The sequence below is a fragment of the Gallinula chloropus genome (assembly GCF_964237585.1).
Source record: "Gallinula chloropus genome assembly, chromosome: 12".
Taxonomy (NCBI): Eukaryota; Metazoa; Chordata; class Aves; order Gruiformes; family Rallidae; genus Gallinula; species Gallinula chloropus.
The window spans coordinates 16412809-16421370 of record NC_140097.1 but is presented as its reverse complement, the minus strand read 5'-3'; positions in this window follow the sequence as shown (position 1 = coordinate 16421370).

Genomic DNA, 8562 nt, shown 5'->3' with positions numbered 1-8562 from the left:
GCGCCCGCCCAGCAGCGGCAGCCACACCTCCGCCCCTCGCCGGGGCGGGTGTCCACAGCCACCGCCACTGCCCGCGGCCCAGGCCTCTCCCCCAGCCGGGGACAGTCCCCATTCCGCGGGGCGGCGGCGCCGAGCGGAAGGGATGGGCTAGACCGAGGCTCCCCGCGCCCATCTGCAGCGAGGAGCGGGCCAGGCCCATCCATCCCGCGTGCCGCCCCGCCCGCGCCCGAGCTCCTGCACCCGGGCTCCACCGAGGGCTTCCCACAGGCCGCCCCCCGCTCACCGCGCGCCATGCGGGGGATCACGGGGACCGCGCCCGCTGCTGCCGCCCCGTTACCTGCCGCAGGGTGACCCGGAGCCGCGCCGGGACCCGGATGGAGTCGCGGCCGCTCCTGCCGCCGCTCGCCGCAAGGCACCACGGGAAGGCGCGACGCGCCCCGCGCCGCCCGCTTCATTGGCCGACGAGCGCTAAGCCCCGCCTACGTGCGGCGCCGGGCGGAGAGAGCCGCCCGTCCATCATCCACCGCTTCTCACGCCCATTGGTTGCAGCGCCGTGAGACACCGCCTCCACCTGGGACTACCCTCACTGGATGGCGGGGAAGCAGGCCCCGCCTCCTCCGCCATTTTTTTTCAGGCCTCTTCGGGGTAGCCCTGAAATGGCGCCTCCGGCGGCAGCCCCGCTGCTGCCGCGCCCGCCCGGGCTGAGCAGGGCGCGGCCTGGCCCCGCCCCTGCCCACCCCGCCTCGCCATTCCCGGGCCGCCCCGCCCCGCCCCGCCGCCCTTTATCCTCCGCCTCCGGGCCGCCTGTTCACGGCGGTGTGGGTGCAGCGGTTGCCCAAAGGCTCGCAGTCTGGCTTTTTTACCTCAGGAAAGGGCTGCCCAGCCGGAGCCGGGCGGTCCCGCCCCGCCTGGCCGCCACGCGTGGGGTTCCGCCCGCGGTTCTTAGGGTTGGGGCTGGCAGTCGCTCGAGTTTGCAGGCTGGCAGGGCGCAGGCACCGGCCCCCGTTCCCTTTAGTGTCTTTTTACCTGACTCGGGGGCTCCGGTTCGCCTTCTCCCCTGCAGCCGCTTCTGCGCTGTGTCTCGTGCAGCGGTGAGGCGGGAAACTGCTCGGAAGGACGGTGGTTCAGGTGAGGCGCTTGTTACAGTGCGTAGCCCTTTCCAAACCGTGGCTGTTCAAACTGTGTCACGTCGTAGCACTGGGTAAATGCCAGCTGCAGCGGGAGCAAGTAACCAGCGTGGGCAACTGGTGTCCTTAGCAGGCTTTCCTGAGGGGGTGAGGAGTGGCGGCGCCAGGTAAACGCACTCTCTGTATGTGCGGTTTCTGCCTAGAGCTCCCGTTAGCCTCACAGCGTTCCAAGTGCAACTTTCCTCCTCTTTGGCATTGACCGGTTTTGGCTTTGTCATGTTATTGTAGTCTAAGTGGATGGCTGAACGAACAACACAGCTCGAGTTTTAATTGCTTTGCTGATTATAATCTTTTTTATTGGGGAGCAACCACTGAAGCACTCTCTTCCTTCATCCTTCCTTGCCATCCCAGCGAGTTCTTGAAGTGGTGAGTTGCTGCTGCCCTGTGTTAGGAAGAGGGAGAGTCTCTCTGCTCTACCAGCCACGCTTGTAGGTTATGCCTGTTTCCATGTTAGTAGCATCTGCAGTTGGGTGAGTTAAGCCTCTAGCTCGCTGTTGACCATCTAGTGTGAATTATGTATTTTTATAAGCTTGTCAGCGCTTTTTTTGTTTGTTTGTTTTATCCTCTTTTATTTTGGAAGTAATACTGACTTGAAAGTGTTACATCAGTCTGTTGTTACTTGATCAAAATACCTTTTCCTGTTATGTTTTTGATGGGGATTTTTTTTTTTCTTATTTATGCTTTGGAGATGTGGAGGGCATATAGGGTATGTCAGAGGCTTTCAGAAGAGGAGAGGTGGTCCTGTGTCAGCAATATCAGAGTAACCGTGCTTAATAAGAGCTCAGGGACAGAAACAGAGTGTTTAAAAACAGACTTCAGTCACAGATCTGTTTTCTAATTCTCACAGGGTCATTGGGACAGATGCATTTAAAGTGCAAGTGCATGAAGTAGTTTTGCCGGTCTCTGTAAATAAGACTTTAAATTTTCTTTGAGAAACTTTAGAAATAATACAACTTTTATGAATTCTTAACGATTGTGTAAAAGTTTAGAGTTTGAATGATGATGTGTGTGTGGTGTCCCGTCTTGCTTCATAAATAATAATTTTCACCAAAAGTGAGAAGGGAACATGAGGCCGTGTTTTCAGTGATCAGAGCAACACACAGACTACACAGACTGACCCATCACCTGTCTGGCTAAGGCAGGCATTTTGTATGTTGAACAAACTAAAATCACCGTTCCTTGACTGCTAAAATGTGACCCTATGTACAGTTTTCACCCTTGCACAGGTAAAACTGTATTGTGACCATTCTGGCAGCTACCAAATTACTGTTTAATCTTTATTTTTAGGTGTACGTTGGTTCATTTCCTGATGAATACAGAAGGTAGAGCCCGTGTCAGTGTGAAAAACTTTTCGTCAGTGTCTGCCAGGTACGAGAAGCGCTTTGGGACTCCTGCGCTTCCACTGTAGGACACAAGATGGCGTATGATACCCAGAAAGGCGGCTGTCCAAGTAACGCATTCAACATTGAAACCCACCATTCTGGTTTGCTTAAGCGCTGTAATAATTTTTGTTAGCACGCAGAGAGAGTTTCCTAGGAGTTGTAGTTATTAAAGGAGTCTATTCAGAGAGGCTGTGAGAGGTATATGTAAATCCATGTACACATTTTTAGTAGCTTGCAGGCTGTTATAGTGCGTATAGTGAGTGTGGCTGGAGGGCTGGATTTGCTTGGAGTAGCAAAGTGCTGCAATAAGACAGTCAGCCCCAGGTTGCAGATAAACGAGAAGGGATACAGAAGCATTTTTTCAAAAAAAAAAAAAAGGAAGCATTCTGGAGCAGACACATAGTTCTGCTTATGTTACTCTGTTTCTTTAGGTCAGATAGGAATTAGAGAGTCTAAATCCTTCTCCTCATCTAAGAGTATATCACAGCGTAGAAAACATTGAAAACAAACACTGTGGATAAATGCAATTGGTATGACTATGAAAGAAAATAATTCAGGTATGCAAACAATGTGCTATGATCATTTTTTCAAATAAAGTTCTTTTCAAAAGGAGGGATGTAGGAAGCCTGACCTCTGACCCGAACTGGGAGATGCAGTGAACAGGCAGCACATTGCGTAGAGTGCTTCAGCTTCGGTTGCACCAATTGTAAAAGACAGAACAGATAGTGAAGTTCCTCTGAGCTTTTGACTTCCTAAGCATTGACTGCAGCAGCAAGTAATTACAAGCTTGTAACTTTAGACACTGTGAAGCTCTAGTTACCTTCTGACCACGGTGTTCATTACAAGTAAGCAGCACCTTAGGGCAGGCTCTAAGTGAGAAGCAAGAGATAAGTGCGATAAAATTCATGGTTGATCCCGGTTCTACTCATTCTGCATACCAGTGAAGGTGTCAGTACATGCACCTTTACTAATTACACCAAACTAGATGGTCAAAAATTGCAAAGATGAAAAAAAGTGTGAGAAGACCTGGCAGCACTGGGGCTTGAGGGAGTGAGTGGCTCAGCCTGATGAGTTTTGAAGTGCTGGTCACATAGCACAGAATTCTGTTTTCTGGTTTTTCCATTACCTGGTAATATACAAGTGATGACTGAAGCTTTTCTCAGAATTAGGGCATTCACGTTTCTCTAACATTCCCATGTGAATCATGTAATGTCAAAAAAGTTTGAACTTGTTTTGCACCCTCTTCTCACAGAGGCTGCTAGTAGAAAAACATCATGAAACTTGTGGGAACTTACTGTCTTTGCACTTATTTCACTTAAATTGGCTTTAAAGAGGTTGGGGAGCTCAAAAGGAATGAGGAGAAGAAGAATGGAGACATGCACATACCTTGGGAACCAGACTAAAAGCATAAAGTGGAATGCAGTACAAGGACTGTGCCTCCCACTTCTTGCATTAAGCATATCCACTCTTTTTAGAATTGATATTTGCATTCCACTGGGATGCCTGTCATCCTTTGTTCACACGGGGTGCCAAGGAGCTGAGAGGAAATAACAGCTTTTGACCTGGTTTTGTCTGTTACCTGTGTTAGCAAGATCTATGCTCACTTGAGGGGCCTTGCTTCTGAGTGTGGGCTGATCCTGTAAGCTTTTGGCATCAGGGCTTTGGTCACTGCCACTCCCTGGCCTCATCTGAAATGGATTTTAAAAAGTAAAGTGTTCTACATGTAGAACATAATATTCCCCCAGAATCCTATGGATCTCTCCTCAGATAGTACCAGGAGTACTGTTTGACATGCCCTGTGTTTGTTAGCGTTCCAAAACATAGCTCTGGTCCTACCAAAAGAGCTGAAAGAAAACCAAGCCAATACTTACATTTTTCCAAAGTTAAAATGTGCAGAGATATTCAGGAATTACCCTGAAAAGCAGAAATGCTTTTGTGTTACTGAAATAATGTAAGGGGGAAAAAGTGGTAGGTAGTCTCTGTACCTGTCAAAAATTCAGTGGATGTACTCATAGGAATATCTCGTTGACTGTTCTGGATAAATTATTGGGCAGATTACTAAATACATGAAGTGTTGTAGCCTAGCATTTATAATTTTAAAATCAATTTAATTTTTTAATTCTCTTAATTACCTAACCTCAGTAGCTCAGTTTATACAGAATTTACTATGTGTGGTGGTAGTTCAGAGCTCAGATTTAGTGGTTAGGATGTGAATTATGTTCCTCTGAGAGAATAAACTTGAAGCACTTGAAGCTGTCAGGGTCGTGGGAAGGAGGCTGATTGCACGGCACACACTGTGCTCACGCTCTTTTCCCCAGCATCTCCACCCCCTGGTTAGACAGCCTGTGCTACTCCATCCTAGGCTGCTTGTTTAGTGCCGCCCTCCCAACGGCTGTTAATTTGTGGTGGCACAGCAAAGTGTGCAACAGAGCACATACACTAAAGACCTCTTGTTCTGTTTACCTTGCAAAGGGCACTCAGATGTTTGATGGAATCCGTAGGCAGCACATTTGACAGGGAAATTAATGCAAAATGTTGGGATTGTGCTTTAATTTATCCTGTCAGCAAGTCTGTAAAAGCTGCATTTTCACTAATGCCAGTGTTAGCATAGGTGCTGCAGTGCAGGTCGAGCTGCATTTTCAAATTCACGTGTTTGATGTCATTTGACTCAAATTGTTGCAGTACTTCTTTGTGGAAGAGGTGATCAGGATTCTCATCTGAGGAAACAAAGGCAGGACATTCTGATTGATGTGTCTCGTGTACATCTGTGGTACTTGAAAACATCTCCTCACATGCAGTAGGCAGATAATCCTTGATATTAATTACCTTCAGCTCTGCAAAATACTCTTGCACTGAAATGCTATGCTTAATGTGGATGACGGGTTTTCCCTCCAGTGTTTTAGCAATGGCTTCTCTGCATGAGAGGTCTCCAGCAATAAAGCTCTGCAGGGCCATTTGCTTGTGCATCTGCTCCTGGAGGGGTGTTGCACATGGCCTGCAAAGCGTGTTTAGGGAACTGCAAGGAGCCAGCCAAGAGGTGACCAGGCCAGTTGGCAGCTTTGCCCATCTCCCCCTGCATTTGGCTGCCATGTTGGTAAGTGCCCCTGTTCCTGGGCCTGCAGGTTGTTGAGGCACAAGTACTGCAGGGGCTAGGGCCTATCCAGTGCAGAGTCTAGGGGCAGAGTCCTTTCCCTCGACTTGCTGGTCATGCTGCTTTGGATGCTGCCCAGGAAACAGTTGGCTTTCTGGTCTGCAAGAATGCATTGCTGGCTCATGTTGAGCTTCTCATCCCCCAGCACCCCCAAGGCTTTCACCTCAGGGCTGCTCTCCATCTGTTCTTTGCCCAGCCTCATGCTTGGGATTGCCCTGACCAACCCATGTGCAGGACCCTTGCCCATATTGAACTTCATGTGGGTTTGCATGGGCAGCCCCTCTCCAGCCTGTCTAGGTCCCTCCTGATGGCATCCCTTCCTTCCAGCATGTCAGCCCCACCTCACAGCTTGGTGTCATCAGCAAATTTCTTGAGGGTACACTCGATCCCACTGTGCACATCTCTGACAAAAATGTTAAACAGTGCAGGTACCAATACCAACCCCTGAGGAATGCCACTCCTCACTGGTCTCCACTTGGACATTTTGTCAGTCAGTCACTTTGCACAAGTCCAGGTGGATGATGTCTGTCACCCTTCTTAACCTATAGGCGGCCACCAGATTTGTGAGGCATGATTTGCCCTGAGTGAAGCCATGTTGGCATTCACTAGTCACCTCATAATTTCCATGGGCCTGAGCATAATCTCCAGGAGGATCTGCTTCATGATCTTGCTGAGCATGGGGGTGAGACAGATCAGCCTTTAGCTCCCTGGATCTTCCTTTTTTCTTTTGAAAAATAGAGGTTAGGTTTCCCCTTTGCCTTTCTTCATAAACTGTAATGTGGGTCCCTCCCATAGGATGCAGACCTTCAGGACCAGACTGCCCCAGCATGGGCCCCCACAAGGTCACAAGTCTCCCCAGCAAACCTGCTCCAGCATGGGACCATCTCTTTCCATGGGCTGCAGGTCCTGCCAGGAGTTTACTCGAGTGTGGGCTTCCCACTGGGTCACAGTGTCATTCAGGTGTCCCCTGTTCCACCATGGGGTCCTGCATGGGCTGCAGATGGACCAGAGCCACCTCCTCCCTCTCCTTCTGCACTGACCTTGGTGTCTGCAGAATGATTCTCTCACATCGTATCACTTCTCTATCTGGCTGCATATACTGATGCTCTTTTTTTATCCCCCATATATATACATTAAAAAAAATAACTGGGGGTGTGGGCTAGGGGGCAGGCCAGCTTGGGGTCTTGTGGAGCATACACTTCAGGTAGTAAGAGACTGTGCTGTTCATCACTTGTTTTGTATATTATTAATTGCTGTTACTACCTTCCTTTTTCTGTCCTATTAAATTGTCTTTGCCTCAACCCATGAGTTTTACTTTTCCTTTTCATTTACAAAGTTCCCCCCCATCCCACAGCAGGTGTGTGTGTGAACAGCTGTACCTTTTTTAGTTGCCAGATGGATTAAACCACAACAGGAGTTTACCCAGGTTGTTTCCTCTCCTGGGCTTCACGTTCCTGCATCCCTTTGCTCTCCTCCCCAGACTGCTGTAAGACTCCAATCTCTGCAGTATCTGTGCTGCATCACTTTTCAGCCATGCCTCACAAGGCTTTCTTGGCATTTGGAGAGCCAGATCAAACAGAAAGGTTACAAAAAGCCCCTGTTTCCTTGCAGAGCACCCTGAGCTGAAAGCTGAAACTACACAGGGCTCAGGGAACCTACACAAAATTGCCTGTCTTTGGCTATACCTGAGACTCTCTTGTAGTTGATGACCGTATCTAAAAAGCTCCTTCCTGCACCCCTGCTCACCCAATGAAAATTCCTAGTGGTTTTGGATTATATGGAAACCCACCTTGGAACTCATCTAGGCCTGGCTGGAGACCTCCAGAAACATTAGCTGGATTTAATGATATGTGAAAGTCCTTATTGATTATACCAATTTACACAGTTCTGAGCAGGTTTCTACACCTGTGTAATACCAGGCATTGGTAGTTATTCGGAGCGGCTAACTGTAGTAAACAGAATTTCTTGGGAAACTAAGATTCCTGCAAATGCATCTTGGTATTCCCAAGGTGTGCTGGCTGCCGTAAAACTGCACGTTAGGTTGCCTTGTCTCTTTACCAAGCTGCTTTCATCTGAGTCATACGCAGTATCTTTCAAGTGTGCTCACTTTAGGATGATTCTGCCAAAGGACTTGTTTGGATCTGAATTTAATGTATCACTAACAGTGGAAGCATGTATAACATACATATTTAGCTCTAAATATTACTCATTTACAGTGATATAATACTTTGGAAAAGGACAAGATTATTGTTTAACTACTTAAATGTATCAAACTGGATAAACTGTTAGTCCTGCAAACTGGCATTCCTGCCTGAATCCTATGGCTGTGATCAAAACCTGCAGTTAGGATGATATAGCCCAGTTGTTTCTGTCATGTTAGATGAAAATACCTCTACAAAGTATATTGTAGGTATTAATATTTACGTTATTTGTAGTATTATATTACACTTAGTTATGCAAGTTCTTGCTGAACATAGGTACAGACAGAATTATATCCTTATTAAGGTTTGCAAGTTGTTTTCACTTAAAATAAGATCTATACATCTGTAAGATCTATAAATTTAGCAAATAAGGTAAAATTTTATTCCAAGCACTTAAAACGTCACATCCAGTTTTCTGTTAAAAACACTGTAAAAGTGTTCTCAGCCAAAAAAGTCTAAATTAAAGCCTTGACAACTTAACACACTTAATGTATTTTTCTACTGCAGCACCTTTTAGAAACACATTGGTGGCAATTATTTAAAAGACCTAAAGGAAAAAATTACCTCCTGGCAACAGTAGGCCTCAAGATATCTGTTAGTTATTATTCTTATTTTAAAATTTCTAAAAGGAAAAGGAGTTT